We start from the raw sequence: 24,151 nt of genomic DNA on the forward strand, positions 1-24,151 counted from the left end.
CCAATTTGCTTCAAAAAGTTTCAAAAAAACTTAAAAATGACGATTATGACAATTGTCACTTTCCTATGGTACATCTTCGCTTAAATTTTATTTTAACATGTTTACAATCTATATTTTTACCCTCTTGCATTAAAAAAATTCAAAAACTTTTAAAATGACGATTATGACAATTGTCACTTTTCTATGGTACATCTTCACTGAAATTTTAATTTAACATGTTTACAATATATATTTTTACCAATTTGCTTCAAAAAGTTTCAAAAAAACTTAAAAATGACGATTATGACAATTGTCACTTTCCTATGGTACATCTTCGCTTAAATTTTATTTTAACATGTTTACAATCTATATTTTTACCCACTTGTGTTAAAAAATTCAAAAACTTTTAAAATGACGATTATGACAATTGTCACTTTTCTATGGTACATCTTCACTGAAATTTTAATTTAACATGTATACAATATATATTTTTACCAATTTGCTTCAAAAAGTTTCAAAAAAACTTAAAAATGACGATTATGACAATTGTCACTTTCCTATGGTACATCTTCGCTTAAATTTTATTTTAACATGTTTACAATCTATATTTTTACCCACTTGTGTTAAAAAATTCAAAAACTTTTAAAATGACGATTATGACAATTGTCACTTTTCTATGGTACATCTTCACTGAAATTTTAATTTAACAAATATATATTTTTACCAATTTGCTTCAAAAAGTTTCAAAAAAACTTAAAATGACAATTGTCACTTTCCTATGGTACATCTTCGCTTAAATTTTATTTTAACATGTTTACAATCTATATTTTTACCCTCTTGCATTAAAAAAATTCAAAAAAACTTAAAAATGACGATTATGACAATTGTCACTTTCCTATGGTACATCTTCGCTTAAATTTTATTTTAACATGTTTACAATCTATATTTTTACCCTCTTGCATTAAAAAAATTCAAAAACTTTTAAAATGACGATTATGACAATTGTCACTTTTCTATGGTACATCTTCACTGAAATTTTAATTTAACATGTTTACAATATATATTTTTATCCATTTGCTTCAAAAAATTTCAAAAAAACTTAAAAATGACGATTATGACAATTGTCACTTTTCTATGGTACATCTTCGCTTAAATTTTATTTTAACATGTTTACAATCTATATTTTTACCCTCTTGCATTAAAAAAATTCAAAAACTTTTAAAATGACGATTATGACAATTGTAACTTTTCTATTGTACATCTTCACTGAAATTTTAATTTAACATGTTTACAATATATATTTTTACCAATTTGCTTCAAAAAGTTTCAAAAAAACTTAAAAATGACGATTATGACAATTATCACTTTCCTATGGTACATCTTCGCTTAAATTTTATTTTAACATGTTTACAATCTATATTTTTAGCCACTTGTGTTAAAAAATTCAAAAACTTTTAAAATGACGATTATGACAATTGTCACTTTTCTATGGTACATCTTCACTGAAATTTTAATTTAACATGTATACAATATATATTTTTACCAATTTGCTTCAAAAAGTTTCAAAAAAACTTAAAAATGACGATTATGACAATTGTCACTTTTCTATGGTACATCTTCGCTTAAATTTTATTTTAACATGTTTACAATCTATTTTTTTACCCTCTTTCATTAAAAAAATTCAAAAACTTTTAAAATGATGATTATGACAATTGTCACTTTTCTATGGTACATCTTCACTGAAATTTTAATTTAACATGTTTACAATATATATTTTTACCAATTTGCTTCAAAAAGTTTCAAAAAAACTTAAAAATGACGATTATGACAATTGTCACTTTCCTATGGTACATCTTCGCTTAAATTTTATTTTAACATGTTTACAATCTATATTTTTACCCACTTGTGTTTAAAAATTCAAAAACTTTTAAAATGACGATTATGACAATTGTCACTTTTCTATGGTACATCTTCACTGAAATTTTAATTTAACATGTTTACAATATATATTTTTACCAATTTGCTTCAAAAAGTTTCAAAAAAACTTAAAAATGACGATTATGACAATTGTCAGTTTCCTATGGTACATCTTCGCTTAAATTTTATTTTAACATGTTTACAATCTATATTTTTACCCTCTTGCATTAAAAAAATTCAAAAACTTTTAAAATGACGATTATGACAATTGTCACTTTTCTATGGTACATCTTCACTGAAATTTTAATTTAACATGTTTACAATATATATTTTTATCCATTTGCTTCAAAAAATTTCAAAAAAACTTAAAAATGACGATTATGACAATTGTCACTTTTCTATGGTACATCTTCGCTTAAATTTTATTTTAACATGTTTACAATCTATATTTTTACCCTCTTGCATTAAAAAAATTCAAAAACTTTTAAAATGACGATTATGACAATTGTAACTTTTCTATGGTACATCTTCACTGAAATTTTAATTTAACATGTTTACAATATATATTTTTACCAATTTGCTTCAAAAAGTTTCAAAAAAACTTAAAAATGACGATTATGACAATTGTCACTTTCCTATGGTACATCTTCGCCTAAATTTTATTTTAACATGTTTACAATCTATATTTTTACCCACTTGTGTTAAAAAATTCAAAAACTTTTAAAATGACGATTATGACAATTGTCACTTTTCTATGGTACATCTTCACTGAAATTTTAATTTAACATGTTTACAATATATATTTTTACCAATTTGCTTCAAAAAGTTTCAAAAAAACTTAAAAATGACGATTATGACAATTGTCACTTTCCTATGGTACATCTTCGCTTAAATTTTATTTTAACATGTTTACAATCTATATTTTTACCCACTTGTGTTAAAAAATTCAAAAACTTTTAAAATGACGATTATGACAATTGTCACTTTTCTATGGTACATCTTCACTGAATGTTTAATTTAACATGTTTACAATATATATTTTTACCAATTTGCTTCAAAAAGTTTCAAAAAAACTTAAAAATGACGATTATGACAATTGTAACTTTCCTATGGTACATCTTCGCTTAAATTTTATTTTAACATGTTTACAATCTATGTTTTTACCCACTTGTGTTAAAAAATTCAAAAACTTTTAAAATGACGATTATGACAATTGTCACTTTTCTATGGTACATCTTCACTGAAATTTTAATTTAACATGTTTACAATGTATATTTTTACCAATTTGCTTCAAAAAGTTTCAAAAAAACTTAAAAATGACGATTATGACAATTGTCACTTTCCTATGGTACATCTTCGCTTAAATTTTATTTTAACATGTTTACAATCTATATTTTTACCCTCTTGCATTAAAAAAATTCAAAAACTTTTAAAATGACGATTATGACAATTGTCACTTTTCTATGGTACATCTTCACTGAAATTTTAATTTAACATGTTTACAATATATATTTTTACCAATTTGCTTCAAAAAGTTTCAAAAAAACTTAAAAATGACGATTATGACAATTGTCACTTTCCTATGGTACATCTTCGCTTAAATTTTATTTTAACATGTTTACAATCTATATTTTTACCCACTTGTGTTAAAAAATTCAAAAACTTTTAAAATGACGATTATGACAATTGTCACTTTTCTATGGTACATCTTCACTGAAATTTTAATTTAACATGTTTACAATATATATTTTTACCAATTTGCTTCAAAAAGTTTCAAAAAAACTTAAAAATGACGATTATGACAATTGTCAGTTTCCTATGGTACATCTTCGCTTAAATTTTATTTTAACATGTTTACAATCTATATTTTTACCCTCTTGCATTAAAAAAATTCAAAAACTTTTAAAATGACGATTATGACAATTGTCACTTTTCTATGGTACATCTTCACTGAAATTTTAATTTAACATGTTTACAATATATATTTTTATCCATTTGCTTCAAAAAATTTCAAAAAAACTTAAAAATGACGATTATGACAATTGTCACTTTTCTATGGTACATCTTCGCTTAAATTTTATTTTAACATGTTTACAATCTATATTTTTACCCTCTTGCATTAAAAAAATTCAAAAACTTTTAAAATGACGATTATGACAATTGTAACTTTTCTATGGTACATCTTCACTGAAATTTTAATTTAACATGTTTACAATATATATTTTTACCAATTTGCTTCAAAAAGTTTCAAAAAAACTTAAAAATGACGATTATGACAATTGTCACTTTCCTATGGTACATCTTCGCCTAAATTTTATTTTAACATGTTTACAATCTATATTTTTACCCACTTGTGTTAAAAAATTCAAAAACTTTTAAAATGACGATTATGACAATTGTCACTTTTCTATGGTACATCTTCACTGAAATTTTAATTTAACATGTTTACAATATATATTTTTACCAATTTGCTTCAAAAAGTTTCAAAAAAACTTAAAAATGACGATTATGACAATTGTCACTTTCCTATGGTACATCTTCGCTTAAATTTTATTTTAACATGTTTACAATCTATATTTTTACCCTCTTGCATTAAAAAAATTCAAAAACTTTTAAAATGACGATTATGACAATTGTCACTTTTCTATGGTACATCTTCACTGAAATTTTAATTTAACATGTTTACAATATATATTTTTACCAATTTGCTTCAAAAAGTTTCAAAAAAACTTAAAAATGACGATTATGACAATTGTCACTTTCCTATGGTACATCTTCGCTTAAATTTTATTTTAACATGTTTACAATCTATATTTTTACCCACTTGTGTTAAAAAATTCAAAAACTTTTAAAATGACGATTATGACAATTGTCACTTTTCTATGGTACATCTTCACTGAAATTTTAATTTAACATGTATACAATATATATTTTTACCAATTTGCTTCAAAAAGTTTCAAAAAAACTTAAAAATGACGATTATGACAATTGTCACTTTCCTATGGTACATCTTCGCTTAAATTTTATTTTAACATGTTTACAATCTATATTTTTACCCACTTGTGTTAAAAAATTCAAAAACTTTTAAAATGACGATTATGACAATTGTCACTTTTCTATGGTACATCTTCACTGAAATTTTAATTTAACATGTTTACAATATATATTTTTACCAATTTGCTTCAAAAAGTTTCAAAAAAACTTAAAATGACAATTGTCACTTTCCTATGGTACATCTTCGCTTAAATTTTATTTTAACATGTTTACAATCTATATTTTTACCCTCTTGCATTAAAAAAATTCAAAAACTTTTAAAATGACGATTATGACAATTGTCACTTTTCTATGGTACATCTTCACTGAAATTTTAATTTAACATGTTTACAATATATATTTTTACCAATTTGCTTCAAAAAGTTTCAAAAAAACTTAAAAATGACGATTATGACAATTGTCACTTTCCTATGGTACATCTTCGCTTAAATTTTATTTTAACATGTTTACAATCTATATTTTTACCCACTTGTGTTAAAAAATTCAAAAACTTTTAAAATGACGATTATGACAATTGTCACTTTTCTATGGTACATCTTCACTGAAATTTTAATTTAACATGTTTACAATATATATTTTTACCAATTTGCTTCAAAAAGTTTCAAAAAAACTTAAAAATGACGATTATGACAATTGTCACTTTTCTATGGTACATCTTCGCTTAAATTTTATTTTAACATGTTTACAATCTATATTTTTACCCTCTTGCATTAAAAAAATTCAAAAACTTTTAAAATGACGATTATGACAATTGTAACTTTTCTATTGTACATCTTCACTGAAATTTTAATTTAACATGTTTACAATATATATTTTTACCAATTTGCTTCAAAAAGTTTCAAAAAAACTTAAAAATGACGATTATGACAATTGTCACTTTCCTATGGTACATCTTCGCTTAAATTTTATTTTAACATGTTTACAATCTATATTTTTACCCTCTTGCATTAAAAAAATTCAAAAACTTTTAAAATGACGATTATGACAATTGTAACTTTTCTATTGTACATCTTCACTGAAATTTTAATTTAACATGTTTACAATATATATTTTTACCAATTTGCTTCAAAAAGTTTCAAAAAAACTTAAAAATGACGATTATGACAATTGTCACTTTCCTATGGTACATCTTCGCTTAAATTTTATTTTAACATGTTTACAATCTATATTTTTACCCTCTTGCATTAAAAAAATTCAAAAACTTTTAAAATGACGATTATGACAATTGTAACTTTTCTATTGTACATCTTCACTGAAATTTTAATTTAACATGTTTACAATATATATTTTTACCAATTTGCTTCAAAAAGTTTCAAAAAAACTTAAAAATGACGATTATGACAATTGTCACTTTCCTATGGTACATCTTCGCCTAAATTTTATTTTAACATGTTTACAATCTATATTTTTACCCACTTGTGTTAAAAAATTCAAAAACTTTTAAAATGACGATTATGACAATTGTCACTTTTCTATGGTACATCTTCACTGAATGTTTAATTTAACATGTTTACAATATATATTTTTACCAATTTGCTTCAAAAAGTTTCAAAAAAACTTAAAAATGACGATTATGACAATTGTAACTTTCCTATGGTACATCTTCGCTTAAATTTTATTTTAACATGTTTACAATCTATGTTTTTACCCACTTGTGTTAAAAAATTCAAAAACTTTTAAAATGACGATTATGACAATTGTCACTTTTCTATGGTACATCTTCACTGAAATTTTAATTTAACATGTTTACAATGTATATTTTTACCAATTTGCTTCAAAAAGTTTCAAAAAAACTTAAAAATGACGATTATGACAATTGTCACTTTCCTATGGTACATCTTCGCTTAAATTTTATTTTAACATGTTTACAATCTATATTTTTACCCTCTTGCATTAAAAAAATTCAAAAACTTTTAAAATGACGATTATGACAATTGTCACTTTTCTATGGTACATCTTCACTGAAATTTTAATTTAACATGTTTACAATATATATTTTTACCAATTTGCTTCAAAAAGTTTCAAAAAAACTTAAAAATGACGATTATGACAATTGTCACTTTCCTATGGTACATCTTCGCTTAAATTTTATTTTAACATGTTTACAATCTATATTTTTACCCACTTGTGTTAAAAAATTCAAAAACTTTTAAAATGACGATTATGACAATTGTCACTTTTCTATGGTACATCTTCACTGAAATTTTAATTTAACATGTATACAATATATATTTTTACCAATTTGCTTCAAAAAGTTTCAAAAAAACTTAAAAATGACGATTATGACAATTGTCACTTTCCTATGGTACATCTTCGCTTAAATTTTATTTTAACATGTTTACAATCTATATTTTTACCCACTTGTGTTAAAAAATTCAAAAACTTTTAAAATGACGATTATGACAATTGTCACTTTTCTATGGTACATCTTCACTGAAATTTTAATTTAACAAATATATATTTTTACCAATTTGCTTCAAAAAGTTTCAAAAAAACTTAAAATGACAATTGTCACTTTCCTATGGTACATCTTCGCTTAAATTTTATTTTAACATGTTTACAATCTATATTTTTACCCTCTTGCATTAAAAAAATTCAAAAAAACTTAAAAATGACGATTATGACAATTGTCACTTTCCTATGGTACATCTTCGCTTAAATTTTATTTTAACATGTTTACAATCTATATTTTTACCCTCTTGCATTAAAAAAATTCAAAAACTTTTAAAATGACGATTATGACAATTGTCACTTTTCTATGGTACATCTTCACTGAAATTTTAATTTAACATGTTTACAATATATATTTTTATCCATTTGCTTCAAAAAATTTCAAAAAAACTTAAAAATGACGATTATGACAATTGTCACTTTTCTATGGTACATCTTCGCTTAAATTTTATTTTAACATGTTTACAATCTATATTTTTACCCTCTTGCATTAAAAAAATTCAAAAACTTTTAAAATGACGATTATGACAATTGTAACTTTTCTATTGTACATCTTCACTGAAATTTTAATTTAACATGTTTACAATATATATTTTTACCAATTTGCTTCAAAAAGTTTCAAAAAAACTTAAAAATGACGATTATGACAATTATCACTTTCCTATGGTACATCTTCGCTTAAATTTTATTTTAACATGTTTACAATCTATATTTTTAGCCACTTGTGTTAAAAAATTCAAAAACTTTTAAAATGACGATTATGACAATTGTCACTTTTCTATGGTACATCTTCACTGAAATTTTAATTTAACATGTATACAATATATATTTTTACCAATTTGCTTCAAAAAGTTTCAAAAAAACTTAAAAATGACGATTATGACAATTGTCACTTTTCTATGGTACATCTTCGCTTAAATTTTATTTTAACATGTTTACAATCTATTTTTTTACCCTCTTTCATTAAAAAAATTCAAAAACTTTTAAAATGATGATTATGACAATTGTCACTTTTCTATGGTACATCTTCACTGAAATTTTAATTTAACATGTTTACAATATATATTTTTACCAATTTGCTTCAAAAAGTTTCAAAAAAACTTAAAAATGACGATTATGACAATTGTCACTTTCCTATGGTACATCTTCGCTTAAATTTTATTTTAACATGTTTACAATCTATATTTTTACCCACTTGTGTTTAAAAATTCAAAAACTTTTAAAATGACGATTATGACAATTGTCACTTTTCTATGGTACATCTTCACTGAAATTTTAATTTAACATGTTTACAATATATATTTTTACCAATTTGCTTCAAAAAGTTTCAAAAAAACTTAAAAATGACGATTATGACAATTGTCAGTTTCCTATGGTACATCTTCGCCTAAATTTTATTTTAACATGTTTACAATCTATATTTTTACCCTCTTGCATTAAAAAAATTCAAAAACTTTTAAAATGACGATTATGACAATTGTAACTTTTCTATTGTACATCTTCACTGAAATTTTAATTTAACATGTTTACAATATATATTTTTACCAATTTGCTTCAAAAAGTTTCAAAAAAACTTAAAAATGACGATTATGACAATTGTCACTTTCCTATGGTACATCTTCGCTTAAATTTTATTTTAACATGTTTACAATCTATATTTTTACCCTCTTGCATTAAAAAAATTCAAAAACTTTTAAAATGACGATTATGACAATTGTAACTTTTCTATTGTACATCTTCACTGAAATTTTAATTTAACATGTTTACAATATATATTTTTACCAATTTGCTTCAAAAAGTTTCAAAAAAACTTAAAAATGACGATTATGACAATTGTCACTTTCCTATGGTACATCTTCGCCTAAATTTTATTTTAACATGTTTACAATCTATATTTTTACCCACTTGTGTTAAAAAATTCAAAAACTTTTAAAATGACGATTATGACAATTGTCACTTTTCTATGGTACATCTTCACTGAATGTTTAATTTAACATGTTTACAATATATATTTTTACCAATTTGCTTCAAAAAGTTTCAAAAAAACTTAAAAATGACGATTATGACAATTGTAACTTTCCTATGGTACATCTTCGCTTAAATTTTATTTTAACATGTTTACAATCTATGTTTTTACCCACTTGTGTTAAAAAATTCAAAAACTTTTAAAATGACGATTATGACAATTGTCACTTTTCTATGGTACATCTTCACTGAAATTTTAATTTAACATGTTTACAATGTATATTTTTACCAATTTGCTTCAAAAAGTTTCAAAAAAACTTAAAAATGACGATTATGACAATTGTCACTTTCCTATGGTACATCTTCGCTTAAATTTTATTTTAACATGTTTACAATCTATATTTTTACCCTCTTGCATTAAAAAAATTCAAAAACTTTTAAAATGACGATTATGACAATTGTCACTTTTCTATGGTACATCTTCACTGAAATTTTAATTTAACATGTTTACAATATATATTTTTACCAATTTGCTTCAAAAAGTTTCAAAAAAACTTAAAAATGACGATTATGACAATTGTCACTTTCCTATGGTACATCTTCGCTTAAATTTTATTTTAACATGTTTACAATCTATATTTTTACCCACTTGTGTTAAAAAATTCAAAAACTTTTAAAATGACGATTATGACAATTGTCACTTTTCTATGGTACATCTTCACTGAAATTTTAATTTAACATGTATACAATATATATTTTTACCAATTTGCTTCAAAAAGTTTCAAAAAAACTTAAAAATGACGATTATGACAATTGTCACTTTCCTATGGTACATCTTCGCTTAAATTTTATTTTAACATGTTTACAATCTATATTTTTACCCACTTGTGTTAAAAAATTCAAAAACTTTTAAAATGACGATTATGACAATTGTCACTTTTCTATGGTACATCTTCACTGAAATTTTAATTTAACAAATATATATTTTTACCAATTTGCTTCAAAAAGTTTCAAAAAAACTTAAAATGACAATTGTCACTTTCCTATGGTACATCTTCGCTTAAATTTTATTTTAACATGTTTACAATCTATATTTTTACCCTCTTGCATTAAAAAAATTCAAAAAAACTTAAAAATGACGATTATGACAATTGTCACTTTCCTATGGTACATCTTCGCTTAAATTTTATTTTAACATGTTTACAATCTATATTTTTACCCTCTTGCATTAAAAAAATTCAAAAACTTTTAAAATGACGATTATGACAATTGTCACTTTTCTATGGTACATCTTCACTGAAATTTTAATTTAACATGTTTACAATATATATTTTTATCCATTTGCTTCAAAAAATTTCAAAAAAACTTAAAAATGACGATTATGACAATTGTCACTTTTCTATGGTACATCTTCGCTTAAATTTTATTTTAACATGTTTACAATCTATATTTTTACCCTCTTGCATTAAAAAAATTCAAAAACTTTTAAAATGACGATTATGACAATTGTAACTTTTCTATTGTACATCTTCACTGAAATTTTAATTTAACATGTTTACAATATATATTTTTACCAATTTGCTTCAAAAAGTTTCAAAAAAACTTAAAAATGACGATTATGACAATTATCACTTTCCTATGGTACATCTTCGCTTAAATTTTATTTTAACATGTTTACAATCTATATTTTTAGCCACTTGTGTTAAAAAATTCAAAAACTTTTAAAATGACGATTATGACAATTGTCACTTTTCTATGGTACATCTTCACTGAAATTTTAATTTAACATGTATACAATATATATTTTTACCAATTTGCTTCAAAAAGTTTCAAAAAAACTTAAAAATGACGATTATGACAATTGTCACTTTTCTATGGTACATCTTCGCTTAAATTTTATTTTAACATGTTTACAATCTATTTTTTTACCCTCTTTCATTAAAAAAATTCAAAAACTTTTAAAATGATGATTATGACAATTGTCACTTTTCTATGGTACATCTTCACTGAAATTTTAATTTAACATGTTTACAATATATATTTTTACCAATTTGCTTCAAAAAGTTTCAAAAAAACTTAAAAATGACGATTATGACAATTGTCACTTTCCTATGGTACATCTTCGCTTAAATTTTATTTTAACATGTTTACAATCTATATTTTTACCCACTTGTGTTTAAAAATTCAAAAACTTTTAAAATGACGATTATGACAATTGTCACTTTTCTATGGTACATCTTCACTGAAATTTTAATTTAACATGTTTACAATATATATTTTTACCAATTTGCTTCAAAAAGTTTCAAAAAAACTTAAAAATGACGATTATGACAATTGTCAGTTTCCTATGGTACATCTTCGCTTAAATTTTATTTTAACATGTTTACAATCTATATTTTTACCCTCTTGCATTAAAAAAATTCAAAAACTTTTAAAATGACGATTATGACAATTGTCACTTTTCTATGGTACATCTTCACTGAAATTTTAATTTAACATGTTTACAATATATATTTTTATCCATTTGCTTCAAAAAATTTCAAAAAAACTTAAAAATGACGATTATGACAATTGTCACTTTTCTATGGTACATCTTCGCTTAAATTTTATTTTAACATGTTTACAATCTATATTTTTACCCTCTTGCATTAAAAAAATTCAAAAACTTTTAAAATGACGATTATGACAATTGTAACTTTTCTATGGTACATCTTCACTGAAATTTTAATTTAACATGTTTACAATATATATTTTTACCAATTTGCTTCAAAAAGTTTCAAAAAAACTTAAAAATGACGATTATGACAATTGTCACTTTCCTATGGTACATCTTCGCTTAAATTTTATTTTAACATGTTTACAATCTATATTTTTACCCACTTGTGTTTAAAAATTCAAAAACTTTTAAAATGACGATTATGACAATTGTCACTTTTCTATGGTACATCTTCACTGAAATTTTAATTTAACATGTTTACAATATATATTTTTATCCATTTGCTTCAAAAAATTTCAAAAAAACTTAAAAATGACGATTATGACAATTGTCACTTTTCTATGGTACATCTTCGCTTAAATTTTATTTTAACATGTTTACAATCTATATTTTTACCCTCTTGCATTAAAAAAATTCAAAAACTTTTAAAATGACGATTATGACAATTGTAACTTTTCTATTGTACATCTTCACTGAAATTTTAATTTAACATGTTTACAATATATATTTTTACCAATTTGCTTCAAAAAGTTTCAAAAAAACTTAAAAATGACGATTATGACAATTATCACTTTCCTATGGTACATCTTCGCTTAAATTTTATTTTAACATGTTTACAATCTATATTTTTAGCCACTTGTGTTAAAAAATTCAAAAACTTTTAAAATGACGATTATGACAATTGTCACTTTTCTATGGTACATCTTCACTGAAATTTTAATTTAACATGTATACAATATATATTTTTACCAATTTGCTTCAAAAAGTTTCAAAAAAACTTAAAAATGACGATTATGACAATTGTCACTTTTCTATGGTACATCTTCGCTTAAATTTTATTTTAACATGTTTACAATCTATTTTTTTACCCTCTTTCATTAAAAAAATTCAAAAACTTTTAAAATGATGATTATGACAATTGTCACTTTTCTATGGTACATCTTCACTGAAATTTTAATTTAACATGTTTACAATATATATTTTTACCAATTTGCTTCAAAAAGTTTCAAAAAAACTTAAAAATGACGATTATGACAATTGTCACTTTCCTATGGTACATCTTCGCTTAAATTTTATTTTAACATGTTTACAATCTATATTTTTACCCACTTGTGTTTAAAAATTCAAAAACTTTTAAAATGACGATTATGACAATTGTCACTTTTCTATGGTACATCTTCACTGAAATTTTAATTTAACATGTTTACAATATATATTTTTACCAATTTGCTTCAAAAAGTTTCAAAAAAACTTAAAAATGACGATTATGACAATTGTCAGTTTCCTATGGTACATCTTCGCTTAAATTTTATTTTAACATGTTTACAATCTATATTTTTACCCTCTTGCATTAAAAAAATTCAAAAACTTTTAAAATGACGATTATGACAATTGTCACTTTTCTATGGTACATCTTCACTGAAATTTTAATTTAACATGTTTACAATATATATTTTTATCCATTTGCTTCAAAAAATTTCAAAAAAACTTAAAAATGACGATTATGACAATTGTCACTTTTCTATGGTACATCTTCGCTTAAATTTTATTTTAACATGTTTACAATCTATATTTTTACCCTCTTGCATTAAAAAAATTCAAAAACTTTTAAAATGACGATTATGACAATTGTAACTTTTCTATGGTACATCTTCACTGAAATTTTAATTTAACATGTTTACAATATATATTTTTACCAATTTGCTTCAAAAAGTTTCAAAAAAACTTAAAAATGACGATTATGACAATTGTCACTTTCCTATGGTACATCTTCGCCTAAATTTTATTTTAACATGTTTACAATCTATATTTTTACCCACTTGTGTTAAAAAATTCAAAAACTTTTAAAATGACGATTATGACAATTGTCACTTTTCTATGGTACATCTTCACTGAAATTTTAATTTAACATGTTTACAATATATATTTTTACCAATTTGCTTCAAAAAGTTTCAAAAAAACTTAAAAATGACGATTATGACAATTGTCACTTTCCTATGGTACATCTTCGCTTAAATTTTATTTTAACATGTTTACAATCTATATTTTTACCCACTTGTGTTAAAAAATTCAAAAACTTTTAAAATGACGATTATGACAATTGTCACTTTTCTATGGTACATCTTCACTGAATGTTTAATTTAACATGTTTACAATATATATTTTTACCAATTTGCTTCAAAAAGTTTCAAAAAAACTTAAAAATGACGATTATGACAATTGTAACTTTCCTATGGTACATCTTCGCTTAAATTTTATTTTAACATGTTTACAATCTATGTTTTTACCCACTTGTGTTAAAAAATTCAAAAACTTTTAAAATGACGATTATGACAATTGTCACTTTTCTATGGTACATCTTCACTGAAATTTTAATTTAACATGTTTACAATGTATATTTTTACCAATTTGCTTCAAAAAGTTTCAAAAAAACTTAAAAATGACGATTATGACAATTGTCACTTTCCTATGGTACATCTTCGCTTAAATTTTATTTTAACATGTTTACAATCTATATTTTTACCCTCTTGCATTAAAAAAATTCAAAAACTTTTAAAATGACGATTATGACAATTGTCACTTTTCTATGGTACATCTTCACTGAAATTTTAATTTAACATGTTTACAATATATATTTTTACCAATTTGCTTCAAAAAGTTTCAAAAAAACTTAAAAATGACGATTATGACAATTGTCACTTTCCTATGGTACATCTTCGCTTAAATTTTATTTTAACATGTTTACAATCTATATTTTTACCCACTTGTGTTAAAAAATTCAAAAACTTTTAAAATGACGATTATGACAATTGTCACTTTTCTATGGTACATCTTCACTGAAATTTTAATTTAACATGTATACAATATATATTTTTACCAATTTGCTTCAAAAAGTTTCAAAAAAACTTAAAAATGACGATTATGACAATTGTCACTTTCCTATGGTACATCTTCGCTTAAATTTTATTTTAACATGTTTACAATCTATATTTTTACCCACTTGTGTTAAAAAATTCAAAAACTTTTAAAATGACGATTATGACAATTGTCACTTTTCTATGGTACATCTTCACTGAAATTTTAATTTAACAAATATATATTTTTACCAATTTGCTTCAAAAAGTTTCAAAAAAACTTAAAATGACAATTGTCACTTTCCTATGGTACATCTTCGCTTAAATTTTATTTTAACATGTTTACAATCTATATTTTTACCCTCTTGCATTAAAAAAATTCAAAAAAACTTAAAAATGACGATTATGACAATTGTCACTTTCCTATGGTACATCTTCGCTTAAATTTTATTTTAACATGTTTACAATCTATATTTTTACCCTCTTGCATTAAAAAATTCAAAAACTTTTAAAATGACGATTATGACAATTGTCACTTTTCTATGGTACATCTTCACTGAAATTTTAATTTAACATGTTTACAATATATATTTTTATCCATTTGCTTCAAAAAATTTCAAAAAAACTTAAAAATGACGATTATGACAATTGTCACTTTTCTATGGTACATCTTCGCTTAAATTTTATTTTAACATGTTTACAATCTATATTTTTACCCTCTTGCATTAAAAAAATTCAAAAACTTTTAAAATGACGATTATGACAATTGTCACTTTTCTATGGTACATCTTCACTGAAATTTTAATTTAACATGTTTACAATATATATTTTTACCAATTTGCTTCAAAAAGTTTCAAAAAAACTTAAAAATGACGATTATGACAATTGTCACTTTCCTATGGTACATCTTCGCTTAAATTTTATTTTAACATGTTTACAATCTATATTTTTACCCTCTTGCATTAAAAAAATTCAAAAACTTTTAAAATGACGATTATGACAATTGTCACTTTTCTATGGTACATCTTCACTGAAATTTTAATTTAACATGTTTACAATATATATTTTTACCAATTTGCTTCAAAAAGTTTCAAAAAAACTTAAAAATGACGATTATGACAATTGTCACTTTCCTATGGTACATCTTCGCTTAAATTTTATTTTAACATGTTTACAATCTATATTTTTACCCACTTGTGTTAAAAAATTCAAAAACTTTTAAAATGACGATTATGACAATTGTCACTTTTCTATGGTACATCTTCACTGAAATTTTAATTTAACATGTATACAATATATATTTTTACCAATTTGCTTCAAAAAGTTTCAAAAAAACTTAAAAATGACGATTATGACAATTGTCACTTTCCTATGGTACATCTTCGCTTAAATTTTATTTTAACATGTTTACAATCTATATTTTTACCCACTTGTGTTAAAAAATTCAAAAACTTTTAAAATGACGATTATGACAATTGTCACTTTTCTATGGTACATCTTCACTGAAATTTTAATTTAACATGTTTACAATATATATTTTTACCAATTTGCTTCAAAAAGTTTCAAAAAAACTTAAAATGACAATTGTCACTTTCCTATGGTACATCTTCGCTTAAATTTTATTTTAACATGTTTACAATCTATATTTTTACCCTCTTGCATTAAAAAAATTCAAAAACTTTTAAAATGACGATTATGACAATTGTCACTTTTCTATGGTACATCTTCACTGAAATTTTAATTTAACATGTTTACAATATATATTTTTACCAATTTGCTTCAAAAAGTTTCAAAAAAACTTAAAAATGACGATTATGACAATTGTCACTTTCCTATGGTACATCTTCGCTTAAATTTTATTTTAACATGTTTACAATCTATATTTTTACCCACTTGTGTTAAAAAATTCAAAAACTTTTAAAATGACGATTATGACAATTGTCACTTTTCTATGGTACATCTTCACTGAAATTTTAATTTAACATGTTTACAATATATATTTTTACCAATTTGCTTCAAAAAGTTTCAAAAAAACTTAAAAATGACGATTATGACAATTGTCACTTTTCTATGGTACATCTTCGCTTAAATTTTATTTTAACATGTTTACAATCTATATTTTTACCCTCTTGCATTAAAAAAATTCAAAAACTTTTAAAATGACGATTATGACAATTGTAACTTTTCTATTGTACATCTTCACTGAAATTTTAATTTAACATGTTTACAATATATATTTTTACCAATTTGCTTCAAAAAGTTTCAAAAAAACTTAAAAATGACGATTATGACAATTGTCACTTTCCTATGGTACATCTTCGCTTAAATTTTATTTTAACATGTTTACAATCTATATTTTTACCCTCTTGCATTAAAAAAATTCAAAAACTTTTAAAATGACGATTATGACAATTGTAACTTTTCTATTGTACATCTTCACTGAAATTTTAATTTAACATGTTTACAATATATATTTTTACCAATTTGCTTCAAAAAGTTTCAAAAAAACTTAAAAATGACGATTATGACAATTGTCACTTTCCTATGGTACATCTTCGCTTAAATTTTATTTTAACATGTTTACAATCTATATTTTTACCCTCTTGCATTAAAAAAATTCAAAAACTTTTAAAATGACGATTATGACAATTGTAACTTTTCTATTGTACATCTTCACTGAAATTTTAATTTAACATGTTTACAATATATATTTTTACCAATTTGCTTCAAAAAGTTTCAAAAAAACTTAAAAATGACGATTATGACAATTGTCACTTTCCTATGGTACATCTTCGCCTAAATTTTATTTTAACATGTTTACAATCTATATTTTTACCCACTTGTGTTAAAAAATTCAAAAACTTTTAAAATGACGATTATGACAATTGTCACTTTTCTATGGTACATCTTCACTGAATGTTTAATTTAACATGTTTACAATATATATTTTTACCAATTTGCTTCAAAAAGTTTCAAAAAAACTTAAAAATGACGATTATGACAATTGTAACTTTCCTATGGTACATCTTCGCTTAAATTTTATTTTAACATGTTTACAATCTATGTTTTTACCCACTTGTGTTAAAAAATTCAAAAACTTTTAAAATGACGATTATGACAATTGTCACTTTTCTATGGTACATCTTCACTGAAATTTTAATTTAACATGTTTACAATGTATATTTTTACCAATTTGCTTCAAAAAGTTTCAAAAAAACTTAAAAATGACGATTATGACAATTGTCACTTTCCTATGGTACATCTTCGCTTAAATTTTATTTTAACATGTTTACAATCTATATTTTTACCCTCTTGCATTAAAAAAATTCAAAAACTTTTAAAATGACGATTATGACAATTGTCACTTTTCTATGGTACATCTTCACTGAAATTTTAATTTAACATGTTTACAATATATATTTTTACCAATTTGCTTCAAAAAGTTTCAAAAAAACTTAAAAATGACGATTATGACAATTGTCACTTTCCTATGGTACATCTTCGCTTAAATTTTATTTTAACATGTTTACAATCTATATTTTTACCCACTTGTGTTAAAAAATTCAAAAACTTTTAAAATGACGATTATGACAATTGTCACTTTTCTATGGTACATCTTCACTGAAATTTTAATTTAACATGTATACAATATATATTTTTACCAATTTGCTTCAAAAAGTTTCAAAAAAACTTAAAAATGACGATTATGACAATTGTCACTTTCCTATGGTACATCTTCGCTTAAATTTTATTTTAACATGTTTACAATCTATATTTTTACCCACTTGTGTTAAAAAATTCAAAAACTTTTAAAATGACGATTATGACAATTGTCACTTTTCTATGGTACATCTTCACTGAAATTTTAATTTAACAAATATATATTTTTACCAATTTGCTTCAAAAAGTTTCAAAAAAACTTAAAATGACAATTGTCACTTTCCTATGGTACATCTTCGCTTAAATTTTATTTTAACATGTTTACAATCTATATTTTTACCCTCTTGCATTAAAAAAATTCAAAAAAACTTAAAAATGACGATTATGACAATTGTCACTTTCCTATGGTACATCTTCGCTTAAATTTTATTTTAACATGTTTACAATCTATATTTTTACCCTCTTGCATTAAAAAAATTCAAAAACTTTTAAAATGACGATTATGACAATTGTCACTTTTCTATGGTACATCTTCACTGAAATTTTAATTTAACATGTTTACAATATATATTTTTACCAATTTGCTTCAAAAAGTTTCAAAAAAACTTAAAAATGACGATTATGACAATTGTCACTTTCCTATGGTACATCTTCGCTTAAATTTTATTTTAACATGTTTACAATCTATATTTTTACCCACTTGTGTTAAAAAATTCAAAAACTTTTAAAATGACGATTATGACAATTGTCACTTTTCTATGGTACATCTTCACTGAAATTTTAATTTAACATGTATACAATATATATTTTTACCAATTTGCTTCAAAAAGTTTCAAAAAAACTTAAAAATGACGATTATGACAATTGTCACTTTCCTATGGTACATCTTCGCTTAAATTTTATTTTAACATGTTTACAATCTATATTTTTACCCACTTGTGTTAAAAAATTCAAAAACTTTTAAAATGACGATTATGACAATTGTCACTTTTCTATGGTACATCTTCACTGAAATTTTAATTTAACATGTTTACAATATATATTTTTACCAATTTGCTTCAAAAAGTTTCAAAAAAACTTAAAATGACAATTGTCACTTTCCTATGGTCCATCTTCGCTTAAATTTTATTTTAACATGTTTACAATCTATATTTTTACCCTCTTGCATTAAAAAAATTCAAAAACTTTTAAAATGACGATTATGACAATTGTCACTTTTCTATGGTACATCTTCACTGAAATTTTAATTTAACATGTTTACAATATATATTTTTACCAATTTGCTTCAAAAAGTTTCAAAAAAACTTAAAAATGACGATTATGACAATTGTCACTTTCCTATGGTACATCTTCGCTTAAATTTTATTTTAACATGTTTACAATCTATATTTTTACCCACTTGTGTTAAAAAATTCAAAAACTTTTAAAATGACGATTATGACAATTGTCACTTTTCTATGGTACATCTTCACTGAAATTTTAATTTAACATGTTTACAATATATATTTTTACCAATTTGCTTCAAAAAGTTTCAAAAAAACTTAAAAATGACAATTATGACAATTGTCACTTTTCTATGGTACATCTTCGCTTAAATTTTATTTTAACATGTTTACAATCTATATTTTTACCCTCTTGCATTAAAAAATTCAAAAACTTTTAAAATGACGATTATGACAATTGTCACTTTTCTATGGTACATCTTCACTGAAATTTTAATTTAACATGTTTACAATATATATTTTTATCCATTTGCTTCAAAAAATTTCAAAAAAACTTAAAAATGACGATTATGACAATTGTCACTTTTCTATGGTACATCTTCGCTTAAATTTTATTTTAACATGTTTACAATCTATATTTTTACCCTCTTGCATTAAAAAAATTCAAAAACTTTTAAAATGACGATTATGACAATTGTAACTTTTCTATGGTACATCTTCACTGAAATTTTAATTTAACATGTTTACAATATATATTTTTACCAATTTGCTTCAAAAAGTTTCAAAAAAACTTAAAAATGACGATTATGACAATTGTCACTTTCCTATGGTACATCTTCGCCTAAATTTTATTTTAACATGTTTACAATCTATATTTTTACCCACTTGTGTTAAAAAATTCAAAAACTTTTAAAATGACGATTATGACAATTGTCACTTTTCTATGGTACATCTTCACTGAAATTTTAATTTAACATGTTTACAATATATATTTTTACCAATTTGCTTCAAAAAGTTTCAAAAAAACTTAAAAATGACGATTATGACAATTGTCACTTTCCTATGGTACATCTTCGCTTAAATTTTATTTTAACATGTTTACAATCTATATTTTTACCCTCTTGCATTAAAAAAATTCAAAAACTTTTAAAATGACGATTATGACAATTGTCACTTTTCTATGGTACATCTTCACTGAAATTTTAATTTAACATGTTTACAATATATATTTTTACCAATTTGCTTCAAAAAGTTTCAAAAAACTTAAAAATGACGATTATGACAATTATCACTTTCCTATGGTACATCTTCGCTTAAATTTTATTTTAACATGTTTACAATCTATATTTTCACCCACTTGTGTTAAAAAATTCAAAAACTTTTAAAATGACGATTATGACAATTGTCACTTTTCTATGGTACATCTTCACTGAAATTTTAATTTAACATGTATACAATATATATTTTTACCAATTTGTTTCAAAAAGTTTCAAAAAAACTTAAAAATGACGATTACAATTGTCACTTTCCTATGGTACATCTTCGCTTAAATTTTATTTTAACATGTTTACAATCTATATTTTTACCCACTTGTGTTTAAAAATTCAAAAACTTTTAAAATGACGATTATGACAATTGTCACTTTTCTATGGTACATCTTCACTGAAATTTTAATTTAACATGTTTACAATATATATTTTTACCTATTTGCTTCAAAAAGTTTCAAAAAAACTTAAAAATGACGATTATGACAATTATCACTTTCCTATGGTACATCTTCGCTTAAATTTTATTTTAACATGTTTACAATCTATAATTTTACCCTCTTGCATTAAAAAAATTCAAAAACTTTTAAAATGACGATTATGACAATTGTCACTTTTCTATGGTACATCTTCACTGAAATTTTAATTTAACATGTTTACAATATATATTTTTACCAATTTGCTTCAAAAAGTTTCAAAAAAACTTAAAAATGACGATTATGACAATTGTCACTTTCCTATGGTACATCTTCGCTTAAATTTTATTTTAACATGTTTACAATCTATATTTTTACCCACTTGTGTTAAAAAATTCAAAAACTTTTAAAATGACGATTATGACAATTGTCACTTTTCTATGGTACATCTTCACTGAAATTTTAATTTAACATGTTTACAATATATATTTTTACCAATTTGCTTCAAAAAGTTTCAAAAAAACTTAAAAATGACGATTATGACAATTGTCAGTTTCCTATGGTACATCTTCGCTTAAATTTTATTTTAACATGTTTACAATCTATATTTTTACCCTCTTGCATTAAAAAAATTCAAAAACTTTTAAAATGACGATTATGACAATTGTCACTTTTCTATGGTACATCTTCACTGAAATTTTAATTTAACATGTTTACAATATATATTTTTATCCATTTGCTTCAAAAAATTTCAAAAAAACTTAAAAATGACGATTATGACAATTGTCACTTTTCTATGGTACATCTTCGCTTAAATTTTATTTTAACATGTTTACAATCTATATTTTTACCCTCTTGCATTAAAAAAATTCAAAAACTTTTAAAATGACGATTATGACAATTGTAACTTTTCTATGGTACATCTTCACTGAAATTTTAATTTAACATGTTTACAATATATATTTTTACCAATTTGCTTCAAAAAGTTTCAAAAAAACTTAAAAATGACGATTATGACAATTGTCACTTTCCTATGGTACATCTTCGCCTAAATTTTATTTTAACATGTTTACAATCTATATTTTTACCCACTTGTGTTAAAAAATTCAAAAACTTTTAAAATGACGATTATGACAATTGTCACTTTTCTATGGTACATCTTCACTGAAATTTTAATTTAACATGTTTACAATATATATTTTTACCAATTTGCTTCAAAAAGTTTCAAAAAAACTTAAAAATGACGATTATGACAATTGTCACTTTCCTATGGTACATCTTCGCTTAAATTTTATTTTAACATGTTTACAATCTATATTTTTACCCTCTTGCATTAAAAAAATTCAAAAACTTTTAAAATGACGATTATGACAATTGTCACTTTTCTATGGTACATCTTCACTGAAATTTTAATTTAACATGTTTACAATATATATTTTTACCAATTTGCTTCAAAAAGTTTCAAAAAAACTTAAAAATGACGATTATGACAATTGTCACTTTCCTATGGTACATCTTCGCTTAAATTTTATTTTAACATGTTTACAATCTATATTTTTACCCACTTGTGTTAAAAAATTCAAAAACTTTTAAAATGACGATTATGACAATTGTCACTTTTCTATGGTACATCTTCACTGAAATTTTAATTTAACATGTATACAATATATATTTTTACCAATTTGCTTCAAAAAGTTTCAAAAAAACTTAAAAATGACGATTATGACAATTGTCACTTTCCTATGGTACATCTTCGCTTAAATTTTATTTTAACATGTTTACAATCTATATTTTTACCCACTTGTGTTAAAAAATTCAAAAACTTTTAAAATGACGATTATGACAATTGTCACTTTTCTATGGTACATCTTCACTGAAATTTTAATTTAACATGTTTACAATATATATTTTTACCAATTTGCTTCAAAAAGTTTCAAAAAAACTTAAAATGACAATTGTCACTTTCCTATGGTCCATCTTCGCTTAAATTTTATTTTAACATGTTTACAATCTATATTTTTACCCTCTTGCATTAAAAAAATTCAAAAACTTTTAAAATGACGATTATGACAATTGTCACTTTTCTATGGTACATCTTCACTGAAATTTTAATTTAACATGTTTACAATATATATTTTTACCAATTTGCTTCAAAAAGTTTCAAAAAAACTTAAAAATGACGATTATGACAATTGTCACTTTCCTATGGTACATCTTCGCTTAAATTTTATTTTAACATGTTTACAATCTATATTTTTACCCACTTGTGTTAAAAAATTCAAAAACTTTTAAAATGACGATTATGACAATTGTCACTTTTCTATGGTACATCTTCACTGAAATTTTAATTTAACATGTTTACAATATATATTTTTACCAATTTGCTTCAAAAAGTTTCAAAAAAACTTAAAAATGACAATTATGACAATTGTCACTTTTCTATGGTACATCTTCGCTTAAATTTTATTTTAACATGTTTACAATCTATATTTTTACCCTCTTGCATTAAAAAAATTCAAAAACTTTTAAAATGACGATTATGACAATTGTAACTTTTCTATTGTACATCTTCACTGAAATTTTAATTTAACATGTTTACAATATATATTTTTACCAATTTGCTTCAAAAAGTTTCAAAAAAACTTAAAAA

Source organism: Gordionus sp. m RMFG-2023, chromosome 1, assembly GCF_954871325.1.
Source record: "Gordionus sp. m RMFG-2023 chromosome 1, tfGorSpeb1-WG-v2, whole genome shotgun sequence".
NCBI lineage: Eukaryota > Metazoa > Nematomorpha > Gordioida > Chordodea > Parachordodidae > Gordionus > Gordionus sp. m RMFG-2023.